General features: G+C 60.0%; 1 protein-coding gene across 2 annotated transcripts in view; it reads right to left on the bottom strand.

The window, feature by feature from the left end:
* The window catches only part of ERI3 (ERI1 exoribonuclease family member 3), a 135,260-nt gene that overhangs the window by 318 nt on the left and 122,737 nt on the right, over nucleotides 1-12,205 (bottom strand). The window lies entirely within an intron of this gene.

Here is a 12,205-nt window from a genome sequence, read left to right as displayed (position 1 = left end):
TGCACGGCCGCCCTCTCTGGGGGATGCGGGGGGGGGCTGTGCAGCTCCACGCACGTGGCCCCTGTGTCCCCACCAGTCTAGGCACTCTGTCCCAAGTGCCTTGCAGTGGTGTGGGGTGAGTGCAGCATCCCCAGCACTGGCCACCTGCATCCCAGTACGGCCTCGTGCTGCACTGGGATGGATCCATGCCCAGGATCCGGAGGCTTGCCTGGGGCAGTGGCATCGCCCAGGCTGCTGGCGAACACATCCCCGCGTCCTCCAGGCCCGAACTTGCCCCACAGCCCGTGGGGACCCTGTGGATGGGGAAGGCAGCGTTCCTGCAAGCTGGACCCACGCTGGCCCTCAGCTCTTGCCAGCGGCTGCTTCCGTGCAAGCCCAGTGCTGGTCACCGCAGCCTCCTCTTCCAGCACCCCTGTCCCTCGGTGGCACTGGCCAGTGAAGGGGCTGTCCCCGCACTGGGATGAGGATAGCGGGTGATGCTGGAGCTGCCCTCCACCAGCCAAGCGGGGTCCTCTCCTTCCCCTCACCCTCCTTAGGCAGGGGCTGCTTGGCACCTGGCTCCCTCTGCTCACCGCTGCAGTTCGGGGTCATCCCCGTCCCCGCCAGAGCCAGCCCTCGGTGCTGCCCCACGCCTGCTGGCCCAGGCTGACAAGCAGCGGGTGGCCGGGCCGGCAAGCCGCAGACATCCCTGGCGCAGGGCCATGGTCGAAGCGGATGCCGGGGGCCAGCCGGCAGCACCGCGGCCGCCAGAGCGAGCGGTGGCAGGGCAGCGAGCCGGGGAGGGGGAAGGCTCCGGCTGATGTTATTTACCTGGGACTAAACGCAGGCACCGTTTGCTAAAATAGAAGCCGGGCTTAAATTGATTCCTGGTGTCTATATTTCATGTTGAAAATTGGCTTGTAAATCCATGTTTTGATCTATGAGGGCCGTCTCCTTAAGAAAAAGCAAGAGTAAATGTGTAATTTCTCCCTTGACAGCACACGGCGCAGAGGCGATCCTTCTTCCCGCTCCCCTCCGTTTCGGGACAGCTCCACTCGTTCCGATTACCACTCTTTCTTCCTCGCCCCACGCCTTGATGTCTCCATTTCATTACCGCCCGCCCATTTATCAAGCTGTTACCGTAAGGGTGACTTTGCCCACTTGCGTGTGGCAGCGGGGCCCGGCTGACACGGGGAGAGGGTGCCCCGGGAGGGGGGGGCGCAGGCAGGGCCCCCCTCTCCTCGCCGCTGCTGGATGGATGTTGTGGTGGAGGGAAGGCTGCATCATTACTGATGTGTAAATGATAAAGAAGCCTCCACATCCATCTCCCAACTGTAAATCCAGGGAGTGCTTTATAATCAAGCTACAGCGATAATAATGTGAAATTAGGTCTCTCTATCAACGGGAGGAGGCCTTTTAATCACGGCTTAAAGGGTGCAAACGCTGTTTATCATAATTGAACTGTATCCGGGCTAATTGTGGCCATATTTCACTGTCTAGGAGACAGCAGGCTGCCTGCTGACAGTGCCGCGTGCCGGATTGAGGGCCCTGCGCAGACGGGCAGCGCTGCCCTGCTGCCAGGTGCCTGCCTGCGGGGACAGGGCTGCCAGGCCGCCTTGCTGCTCCCTGCCAGGCCACCAGCCCTGCCCAGCACCGCTGCACCCGGTGACCCAGTGGCAAAGCCATCACCCGTCCCCCAGTGTCGGTCGGAGGCGCAGGGGGCTTCCCCCGCACGCAGCTCCCCAGGGCACTGCCTGCAGCTGCCGGGGACCCTCCTGGCTGATGGCCGGCAGTGGGAGAGGCAACGTCTCCGTCAAAGCCACGTGCCTCCCGAGTGTCCCACCAGGCCCTCTCATGGCGCCCCTTCCCCTTGCTGGTGTGCCAGGCCGGGGATGGGAGCTGGGCATTAGGACAGGCTGATGAAGGAGGGGTGTCCCAGCCCCATGAGCTGGTGTGGGGGCAGAGATGAGCCCGTGTCTCTGTGCCGCTGTCCCCTCCGCTGGCCGAGGTGGCACTGATGGCTCCAGAAGGGCCCTGGAGAAGACTGATGTCCTGCCGAGCAAGCCACAGTGCCAGCTCCCACTGCCACTTGTTCCTGCTCAAGCAAGCCCCTCGCCATCCTTTGGACGCCCTGCTCCATCCATCTCGTCCCCCCTGGCCAGCTGAGCCCCTGGGAAACCAGCACTAGACCTGCCCCTGGAGTCAGCTTCCAGTGGGACCGAACTGGGAAATGGAGGCTCGAAAGCCAGGGAAACTGAGGCAGGGGGAGTGCCACCGTCTGCGGCCAAAGTACGCCCCCCCCGCCCCCAGCCAGCCCTGGCCTGGACCCCCAAAAAAGCAACAGCAAAGCAAATCCTGGCTTCTGAGCTGTCTGGCAGGCGGCCGGCTTGGATTTGAAAGCACAGCCCCGGCTCCTGCCCTTCACCACTCCCAGGCATCCCGCTGCCCACCTCCCTGCCCGCAGCATCGCCCTGGGCTGGCGTGGGCCGCCAGGACTTGGCTATTGCTCCATATTCTGAAAGGGGAACTGCGCAGAGACCTGGGGAGCGGCCAAACTGGCGGCGAGACCCCATGGCACCTCCTGGGACTCCCGAGCTGGTCCCTGGGGAGACCCTCTGGGACCACCGGCTGCTTCCTGAACCCCACCAGCCATCTCCCCAAAGCCCTGACGAGCTCTCGTGCCAGGTGCCAGCGCTGGGAGCCACCCTGGGCTCCGGGCCGCCGCCCTGCAAAGCCGGTGGGTCGATGCCACCCACATGCCAATGCTGGCAGCATCGTCCTCGCCATCCCAAACGATGCCACAGCCCCCTGGCAGCAGAAGCGCCAAGCTCGTCATAAGTCATTTAGCGAGACTCATTCCAAATCAGAGCTAAGGTAAACACGCTTATTATAATTATCCATGTAAAAAAAAATCAACAACAGCAGAACAACTTTCTAATATGCAATTACAGCCATCTATTGATTTTACAATGTAATCCGCTCCGATTGATTTAATAACACAATTATAGGCTGGCTCTCGGGATATTAGAGTGGGAGATTTTCATAAACTCCAAAGCAAGAAACTAAGCGGCTTTTAAAACAACACAGTCAGATGGCTGTTTGGGGAATTATTAGCAATATGAAATCCTCTAAATCTGGCCGTCGTTACCTTGTGAAAGGAATTTCTATTACAAAAATGGCAATTGACAGCCTAAGAGAGCGCAAACAGGATTGCTTTGCTGCTCTTTCAGTGCTTAATCCATCGCAAAGGTGACCACGGGGTGGGGGACGAGCGGTGTCCGAGGCAGGTGGGGGGGACATGGGCAGCCCTGCCCATGCTGCGCCCCCCAGCCTGGCTCTCCCTGGGGGCAGGGGGCCGCGGCGGGGCTGCCCCGGCACCCAGGCTGGCACCCACCGGCCCCGTCCCATCAGGGTGACCCTGCCTGGGGCTGCGGAGGCTGGCAGGGTGCAGAGTCCCCCACGATCCCTATCCCAGCGCACCTGGCTCATCCCGGTCCCGGGCACCCCCAGGGGCCGTCGGGGTGCCCGCCTGCGTCCCCAGGCCTGAGCAGGGGGACGGGGTGAAGGTGGCCCCAGGCCACGGGCCGGCACGGCTCTGCGGGGGCTGCACAGGCGCGCGCACGCACGCGCGCCCCTGCTCTCCTCGCGCTCGCTCCCTCAATGTATTCCCGACTTTATGGGCACATTTTTCTTGTCAAGCTGACAGGGTTGCTAAGTGGATTTCTCCCTGATATGCGGACGGATTATCACATTACTCCAATGTCCTACACAAACATATTACTTTATATTCAATAGCCCTAATGAATATAAACTGCTTTTTCTTTTTTGGGGGTGGGGGGTAATCTATAGATTTTTAATGAGGGCACTATTAACTCCCTCCTCTTTAAAACAGACTTAGGTGCAGCCTCTGAGTAGAAAATCAATGGTGTTATTGTAGGAATATTGTATATTGATATTGTAATAATAAGATGCAATTGATTTAGGGGTGTTGTGCGGTGTGTGTGAAAGAGGTCAGCCTGGGGTTATCCTGCCTCCTGCCAACGGAGCGGCGGCTCTGCCCTGCCTCCCTGCCCCTCGCCTTGTCGTGCCGCTTCCCAGCGTCGCCCCGTGTACCCCCATGGTGGCCCCAGGACGGCCGGGGTCAAGCTCCCCCTGGGTCCCGGCCGCCTCCGGGACCCTCCTTGGCCAGGCTGCCAGCGCAGCGCGGGGTGACGTGCCGCCCCAACTTCCCCTCGCCCGGGCTGGCTTAGCTCCACCGGGTTTTAACCCTTCCTCCTGGTGTTTTAGCCATTACCCACTGCAATACCGCATCGCCTCGACACCCAACCAAGTCATGGCCCTCTCCGCGTCTTGCCAAGCTCTCGCTGCAGTGACAGCCGAGGACAGCAGCACGTGCACAGACATGGGGCAGCCAGAGCCCTCTTTTAATTAGGGCTGGAGTTTGCCACCATTCACCATCGCTGGCTGCCCTCGTCCTTGGAGGGGGACAGACATTCCACCTTGCTCCTCTGCCGGCACAGAGGCAGAAACCCCTCAGCCCATGGCGCTGGACTCACCGCCCGGCCCGTGCCCTCCCTCCGGCCGTGGCAAAGCGGCACCACTGCGAACCCAGGACCTGCTCAAGGGTTTTGTCAGCAGGAGGCTGGACCACAGCCCAGGCATGATGCGGCTGCGCCACAGGAACGGGCTGCCAGGAGGAGTGATGCTCACTCAGGGAGAGCGTCACCTCCGCACCCACCCCAGGCACTGGGGAGAAGCGAAGGGGCCGCGTCCCCACGCGTGCCGCCCTGCCGGCATTTCCCCCACCTCTCCCACCTCCCTGTGGGACCAGACCCTCCGGACGCCACCGCCACGGGGGCTCAGAGGGGCGAGCACTGCCGCAACCGCTGTGCGCTGGGCTGAGACGCTTGCCATGCAAGGAGCGAGCTTTTCAATCCTGGCGGCCGCCCGGATGGGCTGTGGGTGGTTGGGGGAGCACAGGGCCCCCCTAAATGTGCTCATTTGGAGGCAGCCCCGCCGCACCTGTGCTGTGGCCGGGAAGACGGATCACCCCCGGCCCGAGCTGAGCAGGTCCATATTTAAACTGTCCCCATGCTTTATGGGCTGTACAAGAACTGATGCTCAGGCGACGAGGGGCCATTTGTCAATGTTCTAATGGCAGATTACTGTTAATGAATAATATCACTGCTGCCTTTGTATAACAGCTCCCTGCAAAGCGGGAACAGGGTCGCCCAGCCACCACTGCCCTTCGTCTCCCCACTGCCGACCCCGGGTGACAGCAGGTGGCCTTGTGACCGGTGGGAGCCGTGCGGTCCCCACTCAGCCCGGCACTGCCACCAGTGTCCCCAGCAATCGCAAAGGGGAGCACTGGGTGCTGGGTCCCCCCCGTCGGGCTGTGCTGCTTCCCCTGAGCCGGCACGTCCCCAGGAGGGGACAGCCAGCAGGGGCAAGGAGTGACAGCGTTTGCCTGGCACAGGGAGCCAGGCTCTTGCAGCCGCTCGCAGCCTGTCCGTGCTGGAGCTGGGAGGGAGCTGTGTCTGCTCTGCATCCCTCCCCACCATGACATGCTGGGTGAGGTGGGGACACCGCGATGCCTGGCGACAGCGGTGACAAGGACATGGCAGAGCCCAGAGCTCCCAGCCCGAAGGGATCCATGGGGACACTGGGGATGGTCCTGCCGGGCTGCTCCCAAATGAATGGCCTCATAACCCTGCACGCGGGGCGAGGGGCTCTGTGTGCCCTGCACAGCCGGCAGGTATATTAGGTGGAGCTGACAGCGACACGCAGAATATTAAGAATAACTTACCTCATTATCTGCAATTACGTTACTGCCACACACCTCATTTCTTCACGAAGAAAAGAAAATTAGTTTTATATTGACTTCATCCCAGTGCCTCCCCTGCCTGCCCCGCCACAGAGCGCCCGCACGGGCTCTGAAGGGGGTTTGGACACAATCAATACTTGTCCTTCTCCTACCTGTTGCTGTCCCCGTCCCAGGGGGATGGGACGCTCGTCCCAACCCCTGCACACCGAGGTCAGCAAGGCCTCCAAATCCGGCTCACCCTAGCAGGGATGCTGGAGTGGGGAGGGCCCATCTCCGGCAGCGCCCAGGACTGCAGGGAGGTGACACTGCCGGTGTCCCCGGGAAGCAGCCGGGCAGACAAAAGCCCAGCAGAGGGGACCCGTCCCGGCGTTCAACCTAATGCCCCGGGCACCTGCTTCCTCCTGCCCGGGCTGGCCACCATCACCCCATGGGTGACGGGACGCTTCGTCCCGTCCTCTGTGCTGGGGACTGCTCTTCCCATCATGTGCCCCTTGCACTAGCCCCATCCCAGAGCAGACAGAGCTGGGTGTCTGGGGACACAGCACCGCCAGGCACCCGGCTGCTGAGACACCCGCCAGCCCCGCAGGCTGCCGGATGGGCTGGCATAGGCGATGTCGTGTGGGGACACCCCAATATCAAGGGGCATCCCAGCTGGAGGGGGTGGCAGCCGGGGCTGAGCTCTCTCGCATCAACCCCAACAGCTCCTAGAGCACACGAGCCCCAAGGACGCCGACGTTGCTGGGACCAAGGGTGGCACAGGGCGCGCTCGGTTCGTCTGCCAGCCCCTGTGACCGTCCCCTCGCATCCAGCATCCTCGCAGGCCGGCAGGCATCCCCGGGCAAACAAAGCGAGCGCTTCCATCTCCCCGCTCCCGGCTGCGGCTGCTCACCGGCCGGGAGGGAAGGGGAGCAGCGTGCGTGGCAATACAGGGAAAAAAGCCAATTTCATCTTTATTAGAAGGAGATTTCTCTTTTAGTAATAAGCACACTTCAAATAATTAGCGTGTTTTACGTAATAATGAAATTATGGAAATGCAGGCCACTTATTCAAACAAGTCACCATTACCATATTTTTAAATATTAGACTTAATTAGAGTTTATCACTTCAGAGAAGTACGAGGAGTGGAGATTTTTTTTCCTTTACAAAAAAAATCCTCATAAAGTGTTTATTAAGAGCGGGTAAGAAGGGGATAATGATCTGTTTGGAAATTAAGGCAATCAAACATTTAATGCTCTGCACTCCTGTAGGCAAAAGCATTCAAATGAGTCAATTATACATCCATTATCCAGGCACGATTAAACAAGGCAGGACGGGGAATTTGTCCTCCGCATCACGCGATTGTCGCGAGGACTTATGTCCACTTAAAGGCAGCTAATAAAACACTAAACTTGGGGAAGAAGAGGGAGGACTGAGGAAAGGGAAGACAAGGGAAGAGAGGCGGCGGGTCAGTGAGACCGCAGAGGGACGAGGGTGGGAGGTGGGCAAGGATGGAGCCGTGTCTGCATCCCAGCCCTTCATAAATCAAAGTAATTAAGTTAACATGAAAATCAACTTCACCATCCCGTTAAATTACAGCATTTGCATATTAGGACTCCAATGAAGTAGGTAGCGGGCGAGGGGGGTGGGAGGGGAGGAAGGAGTCGGCGGGGGGGGGGTCGGGGAGAAGGTTGGGGGGGACGCACACCAAAAAGGGAACCATTTATTACGGTGAATAACTAATTTCAGAATTTATAGCGCTGGATTTTTGTTCTCGTGCCATTTATATTACAGAAGGAAATTAAGGGGCGGGCAGGAGGCTGGCTGGACATCTTTCTGCGTTATTGCTTGTCTGCCATTTGCAAATCATTATTAATTGTGGCCCGTGTCGCTGGTGCAGCAGGGCAGGGTGCCTGGACAGCCAGAGCAGACACACATATCTCTTCATCAGGACCCCAGCCGCTAGCCCTGGAGAGCCAATTACCCCTCCCTGATTGGTATCAGATAAGGAGGGAATTTTTACAAATTAGGGAATAAATAGAATTTCCACACGTGGAGCAGGGAGGGCTTGAGAGGCAGTAATGAAAAACGATACATCACCATCAGCCAGACAACCCTATTCATACGCCGATGCATTACGCTCACTACTCATAATCCCACCGAGTGACAGACAGCCGCCGAGCCGGAGGGGAGCACATCCCGCCGGCCAGTCCGCTCCGAAGCACGGCCTCCAGCCGCCGGCACCCTCTCGGCAGCCCGGGGAGGTCTCCCCTCCGCCGGCCCCGTGGCGCAGCCTTCTGCCGCGGCCTCGCCGGCCGCACGCCGCCTGCTCGGCATCGCTCGGCCGTGCGGGCGGTGGGGACAGACCTCCTGGCAGGGGTGACGCCGCACTGGAGCCCTCCCTGCTCTGCTGCCCGCAGGAGGAGCCCAGCGGGACAGGCCTCCAAACTCGGCTCCGAGTTTGGCAGCTGAAGTCAGCAGACGGGCACCCAAGCCCCTCACCCGACTCCTGTGTGCCTGCGGGTAAAGCACGTCTTCCCCAAAATTATCCAGCCCAAACCGTGCCCTCAAGAAGAGCCCCCCCTTTCCTTGGTGGCTCACGGCAGTATCCTACTACTACAAGATCTACCTAATTTCCGGCAAGGATTTGCCTTTTTGTACTCTTCAGCCCCCAAATCAGCCCCCCGGCTCTCAGCTCCGCTGCTCAGCCAGCCCTGGGTCCCCTCCGCACCAGCGGGGTCCCTGTGTCACCTTGTGAGCGGTGCTAGGGCTCGAGGACAGGCAGCACCGGCTCTGACCAGCTGCAGGAGCAAAGAGTGTGCTCCTGCATGGCTCCGCTCCATTGGGAATAGGCTCGGGTTGGGACACCTCCATCCCCCCCGTCAGCCTGCTGCCAAAGCAGCCCCAGCACCAGCCCTTGCCCACGGCAGACCCCAGAGCCACCAGACGTCTGTGTCCCCCTGAGCCAGGGCATCCACTTTCAGACCCCGGCAGCTCCCCGTGGCAGCACGGTCCTTTGCCCTGGGCTGTGACGGAGCTGGATGGCCCTGGGGACACAGCTGGCACCCAGCTAATGGGGGCCTGGCACACGGCCGGCCTCGGAAAGAGCAAATCCTGGAAGTGTGAGGACCCCACTGACATTCGGGAGCCCAGTTTGCGCCGTACTCCCCAGCGTCGGAGCTGCGCGCCTCTGCGCCCGTAATTAGCTCTCCCTTATGACAAGCACGTCACTAAACAAAATGCTCGGCAGGAGATCAATCTTGCCTGTAAGTCACGCAGCCTTTAATTTATTCAGCATACAATGTCGCTCCACCGCTGGCTTCCTGTAATTTATACCGTACACTGTCGTGTATTATTTAACTCGTCCAAGTGTTTTACAGCTCGCCTGAAAGTCGCCGTGCAAAATAAAGTCATGGTGGGGCACTGGTGAGGAGCAGGGAGGATGTAAGCCGCCCCCTTGCTCCGGGGCTGGTACGGGACCCCTGGCCTGGCTTGGTGACAAGGTGACGGTGACAAGACCCTGCAGAAGTTGGTGGCGCTCTCCAGGGCTCTGTGGGTGGGAACGGGAATGGGAATGGGAGGTGGGTCCCCACAGGAGCCCAGTAAACCGCTGGCTCCAACGCTGGTGCTTCCTTAGAGGAGGAAAGGATGGCAGCAGTGGGAAGAGGGCAGCAGGACTGCTGCCTGCTGGGGCTGGGGTGCCTGGGGAGACCCAGCTGGACTTGGGGACGGGACAGGGCAGAGATGCTCTCTGCACTCCTCCTCCCGGCTGTGCTGGATGCCAGGGACGGCCAGGCTGGTGCCTGCCCTTATCTGCAACGTGGATGGAGGATTCCTGCCCACAGGCGCTGCTCAAACACAGCCCCAGATGCCAGAGCAAAGTGCGGTAAGGGAGGAGGCTGGGAGCCCCACAGGGTGCTCAGCAGATGCAACAGCCTCATCTCCTGGACCAGCCCGGGCAGACCGTAGGGCTGTGGGCAGCTGCCAGAAGGGGACGGGACAGGCAGGGGAGGTGAACGGGCAGCAGCTCTGCCGGCGTGCCCAGCCCCACCAGTACCAGAGCAAGAGAGAAGTCCAGGGGACGGGTGGGAGGCGTGATGCTGCTGCAGCAACACTGCCTGGCCCACGGCCCATCACCACCACGGCTCTGCCTTTGCCCTGCCTGCGCAGCCAGGACCATCGCTGCCACTGGAGTGGGTCCCTGGGGATCCCGGGGGGCACTGGTGGGAGCAGGCAGCCCTGCCAGGGCGGTGCAGCTTCGTCCCACAGGAAGGGCACTGGGGGCTGCCCCATCGCCCCTTCTCCCATTGCACACCCCAGAGAGGGCAGAGGGCAGGCGGGCAGCGGGGGGTGGGATGACTCCTTCCTGGCCCCTCCAGCAGGACACACGGTGGCAGCAGCCATGCCCTGAGAGCAGGAGCAAAGTCCTACCCCAAAACTGGGGTAAGGACTGGGGCTGGACTGGGCTGAGAGCTGGCTGGTAGCTGGTGTGGTCGCTCTGAGCAGCTCACCTAGTGCTCGTCTTTGGCCGTGCAGCTGGATGGAAACAGTCAGTGATGTAGAGCTGGATAGCCTCCGCAGGGAAGGTTAAAACCTCTGTTCAGTGTAAAGTTGCCATATCTAAGCACTTATGATCATGATATTTATGGCTAGTTTATTCCAGGCTGTTAAAGGCAGCAGTAGTTACACACAGATAAAGGGAATTCAGCTCCCCTGATGCCTTTTCTCCCCGTGGCGAAGGCATGCCTGGCCAAAGCTGGGTGCTCATGGTGTGTAATTCACCCGATGGTCCCGTCCAGAGCCAGCGCCAGGGCTGGGCACATGGGTGCTTGGCACGGCACGGACAGTTGCTCTGGTTCTGCTGCGTGGGAGCTGCGGGGACAGATGTGGGAGATGCCGTCTCCCTGCCCCTGACTGATGCTGCTGGGGGCCAGGAGGTGCCCAGCCTGCAGGGAGCAATTCGGTCTGCCTTCCCGCTGGTCCCCAGCACCACTGCATGTGTCCCTGCTTCCTGTACCCCCTCCACATGCTGCCATGCCCTGCTCGGATGGAGGGTTTATTTAGGGCAGCAGAAGGCCAAACCACCCTGGGGTTTTGCAGGGCATTTCGAGCCCTGCAAGCCCCCTGCCACTGCCTAGCCATTGGCTCTGCTCCATGTCCAGCTCCTGACACCCAGTCCCACCACTGGGATTGGGACCCTAATTAGGGAGAAATTTCAAGGGAGAAATGAGAGAGTTTATAAAGCCGAGTTTCTCCTGCCTGTGAGTGACACGAGATGTCAGAGAAAGGAAATAAAAGGCAAGGATGCAATTCCAGTGCCGCCGAGAGTGTGTGGCGAGTCCTAATGGAAAGTTCTCCTGCTCTTTAAAGCTTGGTCAGATGGCCTAGTTATTGCTTTAAAAGGACCCAGAATCAAACTGCGGCGCTGCACTCGAAGCCTTCAAATAAAGCGAGCTGTGTTTCTGCAGGTCCAGCGAGGCAGAGGCAGACGATTACACAGAGAAGGGCAGGTCTCTTTATCTTGGAGGGAGACCTACCTATTTTTAAACATTAGCTCCAAATCAGCAGCTCACCTCTTTGTCTCACACAAACCCTCTCTTGCCTTCTGGAGGAGAGATCAAACGCCAGCCCTGCTGCCATTGTTTCTCTCCCAGCGAGATGGATGCGGGACTGTAATCTTCCCACAAAGCTGCACGCTTCAAAGGCATCAAAAGTGCTTATTAAAAGTCCTAGGAAACTAATTTAATAACAACCCAAAGGGCTGGAAAAATCAGTGCCGGCAGCTCAAAATATAACCTGGCGAGGGAGACGGGTCCCCGTTCGCCACGACTCCGTCTGCGGGAAGTTGCATGCGGGGCCAGGGTGCTTCGGCACACAGACCTGCCCTGCTCCCCGCGGCGTGACCAGCCTGGCGTTGCCCGCTCTCCTGCCGGGGACGCAGCTGGGAGAGCAGGAGCGTGGGGCACCCTGCCCTGATGTCACCACAAGTGCAGCTCGCACGGGACTGTGTTCCCACCAAGGGCTTTGTCGGGCCAGAGGCAGCCTCGCACGGTGGGGCAGAGTCTATTCGTCCACCCCTGCTCTGGGCTCGGTTCTCCTTGTCGAGCCGAAGAGCCCTGCGCCGTCCCGAGGCAGGATTTCAGGCTTGCCTCTGAAACGCGAAAAGCACCGGGCGGCCTTTGCCAGCCATCTCAGCGGCTGCTGGAACAGCAGCTTTGCGCAATGCTCACCCAGACCACCGGGCTGGAAGGAGCTGCACGTGAGGCAGGTGTGTGCCGGGTCCGTACGTGGTGCAGGTGGGGATGTCAGCCAGACCTGCAAAGCCACGTCAGAGCGACCTGTGTGCTATGTGTGAGACAGACCTGCACATCGCCCGCAGGGATGGGCCGGTACACGTGCCTTCCCACTAATGCATGCATGCAGCAG

This window comes from Accipiter gentilis, chromosome 8 (assembly GCF_929443795.1).
Source record: "Accipiter gentilis chromosome 8, bAccGen1.1, whole genome shotgun sequence".
Taxonomy (NCBI): Eukaryota; Metazoa; Chordata; class Aves; order Accipitriformes; family Accipitridae; genus Astur; species Astur gentilis.
This window is presented reverse-complemented; position numbering and strand designations above follow the sequence as displayed.